The 13912-nt window shown below is 39.9% G+C and overlaps 3 pseudogenes; all 3 read right to left on the bottom strand.

Moving 5' to 3' along the window:
* Nucleotides 1-12736: 12736 nt before the first annotated feature.
* On the bottom strand, nucleotides 12737-12855 carry LOC136730314 (uncharacterized; annotated as a pseudogene).
* Nucleotides 12856-13068: 213 nt separating this feature from the next.
* On the bottom strand, nucleotides 13069-13187 carry LOC136730373 (uncharacterized; annotated as a pseudogene).
* A 215-nt stretch (nucleotides 13188-13402) lies between these two features.
* LOC136730114 (uncharacterized) lies at nucleotides 13403-13521 on the bottom strand (annotated as a pseudogene).
* Nucleotides 13522-13912: the final 391 nt, after the last annotated feature.

The following is a 13912-nucleotide window of genomic DNA, read 5'->3' as shown; positions in this document are numbered from 1 at the left end:
TTGCCTTGCTAGAACCCACAAGAGTTTTGATTCAGACAGGGAAGTTCCGAGATATAATTGTAAAAACTATGATGATCATGTAACACTAGTGATGACACACACCATAAAGGGCATTATTGCGCTAGTGTTACAACATTGTATTGGCCGTGAATTAGTTGATAAGTGTGAGGCCTGTCTGATAGGTGACCCCAGCCAAGCACAGCATCTCTGTCTAACTTTAGATCACGAGCAAGGGAGTGTCTGGAGTAGTGTCGCTCTTATATGTAACAAAATAAGTGTCACCCACTTTCTAAATGTTGTGTTATGTGTTGCACGTGCCCTATGTGGGCTATGCATCACCAGACAGACTGAGAAAGAAGTGAAATCTCTTTTGCATAGCTTAGAAACATGCACTCTACCTTCGAGATGGTTAAGTGACTTGTTGGAAAGTGTAGATGAGTAAGTGATACAATTAATTGAGAAGGTTATAAATAACAAGCCTTATAAGATGTTTTACAAATTTGTTTTGCAATAAGACATTATATATATTTTTTCCAGAGAAAGAAAACTCCTGCTGCCGTGGGTTTATGTATACGTATGTTTGAGGAATCTCTGCTTGAAGATGCCATCCTCACTCTAATAGCTCACAAGTTTGGTGATTTGTATGACACTAGTAATCCTAATGTGACATTGCTGGTTGAGGATATTGTGAAAACAGTGGATGCCCTCCCCAACATGCTCAAGAGAATGCTGTATAAAGATCCACGTCCTGGTGTACCTGCTTTTACAGCTGTTCAAAAAGTTCTCCAGAGTTCTTTTGGAAACACCATCCCTATCATGACCAAGTCCAATATATATGTGTGTATTTAAAACTTGTATTTTTTAATTTACTAAAACAGTATCATAAGACAATATAACCTTAAAAACACAGTTTATGCTATAAAACATTACACCTCCACACAAGCAGGGTGAGGTACACTCGGACCCTCACCATGATGGATGTCACCCTAGCAAAATGGCTACCATCTTACCAAATGACCTATGACCTTACAAATGGTAACAAAATGGCTCCCATCTTACCAGATGACCTATGACCTTACAAATGGCTGACATCCAATATGGCCGATATCATCCAAGATGGCTGACAAGGGAGGGTAAAAGGGTAACCCTGGGGGTGATGGGAAGGAGAGAGAAGTTCCGGTTCAAAGGTGGGGGTAACCGGAAGGTGAGGTGGGCCTTCCGGTCTATGGTACGTAGGGAGGGCGGGACTTCCGGCTGTCAAAATTGTAAGTGATGCTGCCATCATACCGTTTGACATTGTCTCCAAGGTTCTCATCGTGAATAACAAACAAAATTCAAACTACCTTCTGGCCTGACCTTCTAGCTTGACCTAATCTTTCTTAAGTATACAAGAGAGAAAAACAGGTGTGAGAAAAGAATTTCTAACTTTCCTTCCATACATACATACATACATACATACATACATACATACGGAAAATAAATAATAGAATTTTGAATCACAATAAGATGTTATCAAGTACAGAAAAAGAAAATGTAATAAAATGTGATCTTAAATACATACAAATAAAGAAAATTGGTTTACTATTTCCAGATTCCTTTTTTGAAATACAATGACATGCATTACAAATGAGTATTTACATTATATTTACAGCCGGTGCTCGTGTGTCACTGTGTCCCTCAGGCTGTGGTAGGCGCTGACATATTGGGCAGCCAGGGTGGCTGTGTGTCCCTCCCCCAGGAGGACTGACCGTTTTTCTTTTTTCTAAGTTTTGTCACAGGTTGGGTGGGCATCCATTATGTTGTTACAGAATGTGTCCCTTATTTTGGGCTAAAGCTTTCCGTGGAGGGGAACGTGGATCAGTTTGTACCATTTTTGGGAAGATCTGCCTTGTTGGGGCGGAGCTGTGATCCAGGTGAACAGCAGATCGGGCATAGGTGGGCATGTGGGCAGAGGAGTAGGAAGGCCGGTCAAGCAAATAAGCTTGCTAAGGTACGCAGCAGCAGCAAGCAGCCCCCCCATCCAGCCAGCCAGCCAGTCTGGCTAGCAGTGACTGAGTGGTTGACAGACGGCAAGCAACGGAATGTACGTGCTCTGTGATGTCATAGCAGTCAGCTGAGAGAGGCTCGTGATGTCATCGCTGAGCTGTCTGTCTGTCTGTCTGTCTCTCTCTCTCTCTCTCTCTCTCTCTCTTCCTCTCAATTCAATTCATTTGTATTGTCAAAGCAATTGGACATACATACATACATACATACATACATATATATATATATATATATATATATATACATACATACAAACATCCATACATGCTAGAAAGTCATTACTATGTTATCTTAAAGGCTAACTAAGCAGAACATATATCATTATAGAACAGAGTTCATAGGTCAACACATGGTTTTAGGGAACAGGCTCGTAGGTCATACCGTTTGACATTGTCTCCAAGGTTCTCATCGTAAATAACAAACAGAAATCAAACTATCTTCTGGGCTGATCTTCTAGTTTGACCGTATCTTTCTTAAGTATACAAGAGAGAAAAACAGGTGTAAGAAAATAATTTCTAATTTTCCTTCTACACATATATACATACATACATACATATGTAGCGTTATGTTGGGTGTATTTGGATAAGAGCATTTGGGCTCTGAGCTGAAGCACGGATCTAAAGAAGACCTCTCCCCCCCCCAAAGTTATCAGATTTCCTTAGCTCATCAGCTTGGAACTGGTTTGCATCAAAGTGACAGTTTTGGGGAGGATGGCACCGAGAAGAGGCCAAATAGTTTGGAATTCTGCTATGAGATGTCTGGAGAAAGGGGCCTGTAGGTGATAAAAACTCTTTGAAGTGGACGAGAGCCGAAATCCCGACATAGAGCTACGAACCCGGGCCAACCGGCATTTCCAAAAGATGGCATGGATTGACATCAGTCATAAATCAAGCCCCCCTCCAATAGGACACTGGGGGCTGAAACCGAAATCCAATCTCAAGAACTCAGGGACCAATCACCTACTGATCTGACAGACTTTAAGGAACAGCGGACAGTCTTTCTCTCTCTCTTTCTCTCACCTGAACCAGAAACTCGCTGCCACAGCTCAACCTGTAGCTCTGTTGCCAGAACCGGAATCAGAAACCAACCAAGTCTTTGCCGGCAACAGAAGAGTTAAACTGGGAGAAGGAGATTGAGCCGTACGAAGAATTCTTTTAAAGGACTTTATTAAATAAATAACTTTACAGACCCACCTGATCAGTGGAGTTTTACAGCTGGACAATTGACTAAGTCGACTGAATACGAAAGTGTCAGTCACTTAAATAGCTATTTGAGTCTTAAGAAACTTGACCCTTGGAATAAACAGGGCCCTGCTTTCCTCAAAGACTTTGTCTTCAAGTAACTACGGTGGAACCCTGCTTACAAAGAAGATTTTGTGCACAACCTTGGAGCATTCAAACCAGTGGAAAATCTGTTTGGAAAAGACTCTACATTCCCGAAACCCCAACTTACAGGTGCATCGACTGAGTGGAAGTTCTTGGACAAAGCCGAACCGGACTGCCTTTGTTCCAAACCACACGGACCTCGTGCCGAGTGCTGTTATCTGAGCCCGAAGGCAGAGAGGCCTCTCTGCGACGAAGTTCACATAAGTTTAACAGTTTGGAGTTTGTGATTCATGACATTTGAGAAATCAATTAGAAATGTTAATCTGTGATTCATAACTCTAGAATGTGTAATATCATTTAGTTTTCTTAAATATAAATGTGTGTTGCATTAAACTGTTTTGTTGATAATTTTAGAAATAAAATCTGTCAACCCCGAGAAATATCTTCTCATTCCTGTTTAACTGTTTAGTCTGAAATTGACACAAGTTAATAGACATTAGATTATTGGTGGCCCTGCCTATCCTTAATCATTGAATAATAATCAGTTAAGGGAAATTGTGGTAACAAATAGGATCTTTCTCGGCACCTAAACGTAAATGAGACTGATATATATATAACGAGAAGTTACCCGACATAAAAACTAACCTGCGTAGTTATTTAATGTCTGACTAATAATACTAACGAGAGACTCACCTTCGTCTTACTAACCGGTATTGTAGTCAATGTGTTTATAACCTTTTTTGTTTAACGATTTGTTAAACGGAATGTACGTGCTCTGTGCTGTCATAGCAGTAAGCTGAGAGAGGCTCGTCATGTCATCGCTGAGCTGGCTGGCTGGCTGGCTGGCTCTCTGTGTGTGTGTGTGTGTGTGTGTGTGTGTATGTGTGTCTCTCTGTCTGTCTGTCTGTCTGTCTCTCTCTCTCTCTCTCTCCCTCTCAATTCAATTCATTTGTATTGTCAAAGCAATTGGACATGCATACATACATACATACATATATATGGAAAATAAACAATATGTGTACATCTCTTTCGGCATTAGTGGTGCCCTCACAGATGTGCAAGTTACATGACAGACAGACAGACAGACACACACACACTTTCACACACAGACAGACAGACAGACAGACAGACACACGCATATTATGGGTCTTTGTTGGGTAGTGAAATGGGTAGCATCAGTCGCAGTGTGGGTAATGTCAGGGAGCCAATCATAGTCCCCGTTATTTGCATATCGTGGCGCAAAGCATTCTGGGAAAAGCAACTAAACACGTTTAGTCATGTATTTGTCCATAGTTTACACATGAGATGAAAGAGACAGTATGACGTATTGAGCACCTAGGATTCCTCATGTGTATGTGAGGGGCAGAGGAACCGGATCCCAAGTGTGCGTCCCAGGTGCTATAGGTTTCAAAGCATGCAGGGGAATAGGCACCCCACCCTGACACCTACAGAAGACTGGATAGGGAGATATAAATAGCAATGGGGAGACTCTTGTACTTGGTGTGGCTCTATCCATATAGTGGGGCCAGCAGCCACTTAGCAGGTGCAGCAATAGAAGCTCAGCCTGGGGAGACTGGATTTAGCATTTCCTCTCCATTTTGATAACTATCCATAATCATTTCTGCAAAATACTTCTATGATACCTATGTATGTTTTTTACTTGTACTATATTATACTATCAAGTATCAGTGTACACATACAATGTGACCTGTTACATTAATACAGAGGCCACGGAAGGCCAGATCACTAATAGCCACTGTCCCCTGATATTACACTTTTTCACAATCACTTTGGCACTCATTTCAGAACCTTGATGTCATTTTTCAAAACTCTAGACACTAAACTCACACCCGATGATCAAAATGCACATTTTTCAAAACTCTAACACTTTTTTACAATTGCTTGGATACAATACACATCAACCTCAGATCATTTGTTCATTGAACTAAAATGACACAACTTACATCAAAGTATTACCATTTCAAAATGCAATTCACACATTACATCTGAGATCACTGTCTATTCATTTCATTACAGAGATCTAACTATCAATTGATACAGCTGCTCAAAATGATAAGTGACTGTTGCATTACTCTTAATGCATAGTTTTATGGAAACTGACAAACAGTATTCCATGTTTCGATCATGAAAGTTTCAGGATAATGAGATCCATTGACACCAATAACCGAGGAGCATGGTTTCTTAGGGTTACCATAGACTTGACTGTGTCTTCTTGTTTGTGAAGGAACAGGACTGTGTTTTCCTGTCTGGGTTCCCGCAGGCTTAAGTGGGTTTGACCTACTATTAGAAAAAAAAAAAAAAAAAAGGAGCGCTAATTAATTGTTCAATATCTGATACGCCGGTGATAATATAAAATAACGTGTTTATAGTTTATAGAAGTTTATAGTGTTTATGGTAAATGAAGAAAAGTCATTAAGTTATATACAAGTTCTATAAATGCAAACATTGAAAAGCATGTTTGTTGTTATTCCTATATAGGATTTAGTATTATTTGTGTTTTCTTGTTTTTTGCTATGTTTTCTCCCCTGTCGTTTATTGTTATTTTGCGGGCTTGCACGCCTTGGTTGTTGTGTACAAAACGATACATAGAAAATGGGAAAACGTGTTACTGTGTGGGAACAGCTCTAGTAAGACGGGCGACCCGCCACTTAAAGGTACACATGTAAGGTACATGTATGATAACTATGGAGTGAAGCGGTGCGTTTGACTGGACAATAGGTGACAGAAAATTAAGGTTTCCAGAAGATGGGACTTTTGATTCAGATAGACTTGAGCACCTAAAAACGGTTTTGCAAAATAGGAATACAAAGCATTAAGAAATGAGAAACCAAAGCTAGCTATCTTAAAACATTTGTTAGAGAAAAGAAAGAAACGACAACAGGCATAATTCAATCTGAATGCCCCGAAGACAAATTAAAAATATATATATATATATGTTTTTCAGTATAAATGACAGTCCTCAAGATACTGAAGGAAAATTACTAGATAAGTAATAAATAAGGGTAGTTTGAGACACTGCAGGTCAATATGACATGCCAACCAAAACCATGGTATCTGAATTTACTATGGATATAAATTAATATGTGTCTCTTTGTATGTTTGTACGTTTTCAGTTTGCGCAAGGTAAATGTCCATATTTTGACTTTTTCATGTACTGTATAGTCCAGAATATGACTAAGAGAGTCATAAGTCACAAATAGTTACAGAATGATAGCTAAAAAACGCCAGTTAAATATGTTGTAATAACAGACCTACAAGAAAGTCAGCATTTAACTGTACACAGAATGCTATTGCAAACAGAAATAATAATACAAAATTAAGTTATTTAAATAGGTCTTACGAATACAGAAGTTAAAAGTAACATGTTAGAAATGGAATTAGAGCCAAATTTAGAAATAGGAATCCGAGGCAACCACAAACATTCGGTGAAGGTTTCTTACATATTGATAAATAGATAACCAGATACTCCAGGAAATTAACGATGTGCTCATTTGGAAGCTATGAGTTCCACAATGAAGAGTTTTTAAATCCCTAGTAATAGATCCCTAAATACAATGTGTAGGTAAGAAATTAACTATTGATCAGTTCAATCTGGATTCGGGAACAGTTCTTCTGAACCTGTACTGGTGTAGATTGGACTTCAATAGGAGGAAGTGACACAATAAAGACATGAGCCGCGCAGGAGGACAGTCTTAGTGCCCACGCAGGTTCTTAGTTGGGGAAATCATTGACTGGACACATTTTTTGAAAATGTGCTTTCCTGAAGTACCTGGACATCATTATTGAGATCAATGAAAAGGCTTATTTTCCAAAGATTAAATACATTAATTAACTACAATAATGTAGTGAAATGTATATAAATAGTAATAATACAAATCGATCAAATATAACTTGCATTTTCTTGTAAGAAATTAGGAATAGGAGAAAGAACAGCTGTTGGGATGCAGTGCGATGTTATCCAAAATTGAAAGCGGTTGAGAAAGGAGAGTTTGTTCTGTGTGAGACAAATGTACTGCCACGAGAGACTCTGATGGTGATTGACTGGAATATGAGGGAAAATAATGAAGTTACTACAGGTATAACTAAAGGTGTAACATAACTAATTTAATGAAACATAGTCATGGCAAGTTATAAAACTGTTTGGAAATAGTCCTTTCACAAACAGAAATACCCTATCAATTAGGAAGAGGGGGGCAGGGGGCAAGGGCCGTATGTGCTCCTCTGCTCCCCCTGTTCGCCTGAGCAGACAAGCAGCCTGAGATGAGAGAGAGAGAGAGAGAGAGAGAGAGAGAGAGAGAGAGAGAGAAGTCAGAGACAAGGCAGAGACTGTAAGTACGTGTAAGGGTTCATAACTTATTACAAACAGAGCAAGAGTGTAATGAATGGTAATTTACACTGCTTGTATTAATAATGATAATAATATTGATGTTGATACAGACGAATACATCACATACTAGATGACAACCGCATAAAACTAATAATAATGATAATAGGAATAATAGGAGTATGGAAATAATTTCAAATTATGGTTTATTGGTAAAAAATGAATTGAGAAACAAAGATTAATAACTGCCATCATTTACCCAACTACTATTAACTATGGTGTTGAAGGAGCTGCTGTAATAGTTATTGTAATGTTCTCAGGTATTTAAGTTAGATAAAAGGACAAAGATAAGCACATTGTTTTGAAACTTTGACAACTCCACACAAAAAGAGTATCTACACTAGGAAGTAAAGCTGATTCAATAAACACAGGAGATATGATGCTGCTGACGACAGCTGAGTGCTGTACTGAAATAATTTGATAAATGAGATAAATTGGAATCAAGATTATTATTATTTTGAATTGTCCCTTTACTAGAAACCTTATAGATTGTGCGAATGTCAACTAATGTGATAGAGATGCCTTTTATAAGGACGATCTCTGATGTTGTGTGAACCACACATTGTGTCTTCAGACTGATTTATTCCACATGGCAGATATGCATATTATGAATCGTGTCCTGAAGGAACCGATGTCTGACCCATATGGAGAAGATGCTGGTGTTCTTGTTGAGACACAGTAGGCCGAGGGCGCGGCTTTAAAGACAGCCTCACAGCAACTTGAACAGACCAATGCTGAGGTCCACTACGCTGAAGTGATGCTTGACTCAGTGGAGAAATAAGTTAAAATACTATAATTAAAGGTTTTCCAGATTATAGGAATCTACAATATATTGTGAAACTGCTCAGATGACGTCCGCAGTAGCACATATTCTTCTATTGATAGTTTAATTTATAATGTACTATTAGTGGAGATGTCACATTATTCAAATGAATAGAATGACAGCCATGAAGTCAGAATCAGTCCATTGCCCTTCACTTAAGATTTGTACAATGTATAATGTTTATAAATCAAAACGCAACAAATATATGTACAATACAGTTTACAAACTGAATTTGTAAAAAAGAATGTTTTGCTGACTTTTGTATTCTCTTTGAAGCAACAAAATGTATGTGTTATGTATGTCGTAACTAGGGTTTGACTTTTATGACCTGGGGCTGGATGAAATTTAATTTGAGATGCACTGTAAAAGCTCCAGGAAATTGCAACTGGCCACTGCACCTTCCATAAGAGAGCTCAAACATTTGCTAATGCATTGGTTGCCTCACAGGCACTCTTTCCCTGGTTTGCCCATGTGGCGCATGGTGTTGGCCACACGGGCAAAGGGGGGATGTGTGCATCAGTCTTTTAAATTGGTTTGCCCCAGGTTTTATAGTAACAGCTTAGCAATATTGTAGAACTTGCCACATTTGTCAAGCTCATAATCCTGCAATATGCAAATAGATTGTGTTCAAAAGCTTAAATGTTGTGGATATGAATATATACTTGTAATAATATATAGGTGTTCTAAATGGGTTGAAGCCTATCCCGTAGGAAGGCTGAAGTAGTAAAAGTAGCAAAAATACAGTTAAGGGATGTTATATGTAGATTTCGCATTCCAGGGAAATTTCCAGTGATAGGAACACTCACTTCACTGGGACAATAGTGCAGGAACTATGCAAAGCCCTGCGAGGTAAACAACATTTTCACTGCCCCATCAGGCTCAGTCAGCTGGAGCAGTGGAGAAACAAAATGGGATATTAAAGAATAAGCTGTCTAATATATGCAAACAAACAGGACTCAAACGTCCAGATCCCCTTCCTATAGTCCTAATGACAATGAAATCGTCAGCAAATTGAGAAAAACAGGTCTTTCTCCGTGTGAGATTATTATGGGATGACTTATGAGACTCTCCATCACTCCTCCATTGTCTGTAAGGGAAATGGACATCCACTTGATGGATGATGCTATGTTGTCTTTTTGTATGGGACTAACACGTGCTTTCGAAGCTGTCCATTCACAGATGAAAGCCGCCCAGACTGAACCATCCCAGCAGGTTTACCACCCCTTCCAGCAAGATGACTGTGTATATCAAAGCACACAAGAGAAAGTCCTCCCAACAGCCCAGGTGGACAGGGCCCTACCAGGTGCTCCTGACCACCCACACAGCTGTGAAGTGCCTAGGAACGACGACATGGATCCACTCCTCACACTGCAAACTTGCCAATCGAGGCGATCAGCACAACCCTGGTGGAGAACAGAGGGATAAAGGAATTGTTCTTCCACATCAGATTTGACATTACTGTATGTATGCAGGCCCTTGTAATTGCTTTTCCAATACTGCCAACTGGTTATTGATGATTGATTTCACATTGTGGTACGAGTATCGAGTGAAATGCGTGCTATCCACCTCAACAACACAGCGATAACATGGAGCCGGCAGGTGATCCAGGTCACAATAGAGGTCAAGCAGTGGGAGGAGGAAGACGTGGTGGTCAAAGGTGTAGCGTAAGGTACACTTATAAAATTCAATTAAAGAAGTGAATTTATAGTATCACCTTATCACGAATCCTGGAATCTTGTAGAACTCATTTTCTGTAATAATTGGATGCAGACACCAATTCCAAAGATATAAATTGTCAAATTTATTCAAAAACAAAGACTAAATGTAGCACTACACTAATTATACAAAAGGGAAAAACTAATTAAAATTCAACTCTAGATCAACAAATCAAAGACAAATCACTTCCGTGACCAAATCAAAGACCATGGGATCGCATATGATAACACACAAATCATTAAACAAAAAAGGTTATAAACACATTGACTACAATACCGGTTAGTAAGACGAAGGTGAGTCTCTCATTAGTATTGTTAGTCAGACATTCAATAACTACGCAGGTTAGTATTTATGTCAGGTAACTTCTCGTTATATATATATCAGTCTCATTAACGTTTAGGTGGAGAGAAAGATCCTATCATTACTTGTTACCACAATTTCCCTTAACTGATTATTATTCAATGATTAAGGATAGGCAGGGCCACCTATAATCTGGTGTCTATTAACTTGTGTCAATTTCAGACTAAACAGTTAAACAGGAATGAGAAGATATTTCTCGGCGTTGTCAGATTTTATTTCTAAAATTATCAACAAAACAGTTGAATGCAACACACATTTATATTTAAGAAAACTAAATGATATTACACATTCTAGAGTTATGAATCACAGATTAACATTTCTAATTGATTTCTCAAATGTCATGAATCATGAACTCCAAACTGTTAAACTTATGTGAACTTCGTCGCAGAGAGGCCTCTCTGGCTTCGGGCTCAGATAACAGCACACGGCACGAGGTCCGTGTGGTTTGGAACAAAGGCAGTCCGGTTCGGCTTTGTCCAAGAACTTCCACTCAGTCGATGCACCTGGAAGTTGGGGTTTCGCGAATGTAGAGTCTTTTCCAAACAGATTTTCCACTGGTTTGAAGGCTCCAAGGTAGTGCACAAAATCTTCTTTGTAAGCAGGGTTCCACCGTAGTTACTTGAAGACAAAGTCTTTGAGGAAAGCAGGGCCCTGTTTATTCCAAGGGTCAAGTTTCTTAAGACTCAAATAGCTATTTAAGTGACTGACACTTTCGTATTCAGTCGACTTAGTCAATTGTCCAGCTGTAAAACTCCACTGATCAGGTGGGTCTGTGAAGTTATTTATTTAATAAAGTCCTTTAAAATAATTCTTCGCTCAATCTCCTTCTCCCAGTTTAACTCTTCTGTTGCCGGCAAAGACTTGGTTGGTTTCTGATTCCGGTTCTGGCAACAGAGCTACAGGTTGAGCTGTGGCAGCGAGTTTCTGGTTCAGGTGAGAGAGAGAGAGAGAGAGAGAAAGACTGTCCGCTGTTCCTTATAGTCTGTCAGATCAGTAGGTGATTGGTCCCTGAGTTCTTGAGATTCGATTTCGGTTTCAGCCCCAAGTGTCCTATTGGAGGGAGGCTTTATTTATGACTGATGTCAATCCATGCCATCTTTTGGAAATGCCGGTTGGCCTGGGTTCGTAGCTCTATGTCGGGATTTCGGCTCTCATCCACTTCAAAGAGTTTTTATCACCTACAGGCCCCTTTCTCCAGACATCTCATAGCAGAATTCCAAACTATTTGGCCTCTTCTCGGTGCCATCCTCCCCAAAACTGTCACTTTGATGCAAACCAGTTCCAAGCTGATGAGCTAAGGAAATCTGATAACTTTGGGGGGGGAGAGGTCTTCTTTAGATCAGTGCTTCAGCTCAGAGCCCAAATGCTCTTATCAAAATACACCCAACATAACGCTACATATGTATGTATGTATGTATATATGTGTAGAAGGAAAATTAGAAATTATTTTCTTACACCTGTTTTTCTCTCTTGTATACTTAAGAAAGATACGGTCAAGCTAGAAGGTCAGCCCAGAAGATAGTTTGATTTCTGTTTGTTATTTACGATGAGAACCTTGGAGACATTGTCAAACGGTATGACCTACGTGCCTGTTCCCTAAAACCATGTGTTGACCTATGAACTCTGTTCTATAATGATATATGTTCTGCTTAGTTAGCCTTTAAGATAACATTGTAATGACTTTCTAGCATGTATAGATGTATATATGTATGTATATATATATATATATATATATATATATGTATGTATGTATGTCCAATTGCTTTGACAATACAAATGAATTGAATTGAGAGGAAGAGAGAGAGAGAGAGAGAGAGAGAAAGAGAGAGAGAGAGACAGACAGACAGACAGACAGACAGCTCAGCGATGACATCACGAGCCTCTCTCAGCTGACTGCTATGACATCACAGAGCACGTACATTCCGATGCTTGTCGTCTGTCAACCACTCAGTCACTGCTAGCCAGACTGTCCCTAAGACAAAGTGTACAATACTTCAATTATATCTCCTCCAGACAGAAAGAGAGTATTACGAGCTACGATGAAGTTACCCAAGAGACGTATAAAGCTTGTAGCACCTGGTATTTCCAGGAGGTCACCCATCCAAGTACTGACCAGGACCTGCCCCGTTCAGCTTACGCGATCTGACGAGATCGAGCGCGTTCAGGACGGTGTGGACACAAGCCGAGAGGCCTGGTTGCATGATGTCTCTTAATGGTTGGCGGGTATTGACGGAACTTCCAGCAAAAAAAAAAAAAAAGAAAAACGGAGGGAAAAATATCAGTGCAGCAAAGGATGTTGAAAGTAGCCAGGTACGTGTACAATACTTCAATTATATCTCCTCCAGACAGAAAGAGAGTATTAAGAGCTACGATATAGTTACCCAGGAGACGTAAAAAGCTTGCAGAACCAGGTATTTCCAGGAGGTCCCACATTCAAGTAATGACCAGGCCCTGCCCCGTTTAGCTTCCGAGATCTGACGAGATGGGGCGCGTTCAGGACGGTGTGGTTGCAAGCCAAGAGGCCTGGCTGTATGATGTCTCTTAAAGGCTGGAGGGTATTGATGGAACTTCCAGCAAAAAAAAAAAAAAAAAGAAAAACGGAGGGAAAAATATCAGTGCAGCAAAGGGTGTTGAAAGTAGCTGGGTACGTGTACAATTCTTCAATTATATCTCCTCCAGACTGAAAGAGAGTATTAAGAGCTACGATGAAGTTACACAGGATACGTAAAAAGCTTGCATCACCTGGTATTTCCAGGAGGTCACCCATCCAAGTACTAACCAGGCCCTGGCCCGTTTAGTTTCCAAGGTCTGACGAGATCGGGCGCGTTCAGGACGGTGTGGCCGCAAGCCAAGAGACCTGGCTGCATGATGTCTCTAAATGGTTGGAGGATATTGACAGAACTTCCAGCAAAAAAAAATGAAAAAAGAAAAATGGAGGGAAAAATATCAGTGCAGCAAAGGGTGTTAAAAGTAGCCGGGAACGTGTACAATACTTCAATTATATCTCCTCCAGACAGAAAGAGAGTATAAAGAGCTACGATGAAGTTACCCAGGAGACGTAAAAGCTTGTAGCACCAGGTTTTTCTAGGAGGTCTCACATTCAAGTACTGACCAGGTCCTGCCCCGTTTCGTTTCCGAGATCTGATGAGATCGGGCGCGTTCAGGTCTGTGTGTCCGCAAGCCGAGATGCCTGGTTGCATGATGTCTCTTAAAGGCTGGCGGATATTGATGGAACTTCCA

This window comes from Amia ocellicauda, unplaced genomic scaffold (assembly GCF_036373705.1).
Source record: "Amia ocellicauda isolate fAmiCal2 unplaced genomic scaffold, fAmiCal2.hap1 HAP1_SCAFFOLD_31, whole genome shotgun sequence".
In the NCBI taxonomy this organism is placed as follows: Eukaryota; Metazoa; Chordata; class Actinopteri; order Amiiformes; family Amiidae; genus Amia; species Amia ocellicauda.
The sequence above is the reverse complement of the archived record's forward strand: the minus strand, read 5'-3'. Positions and strand labels throughout refer to the sequence as shown.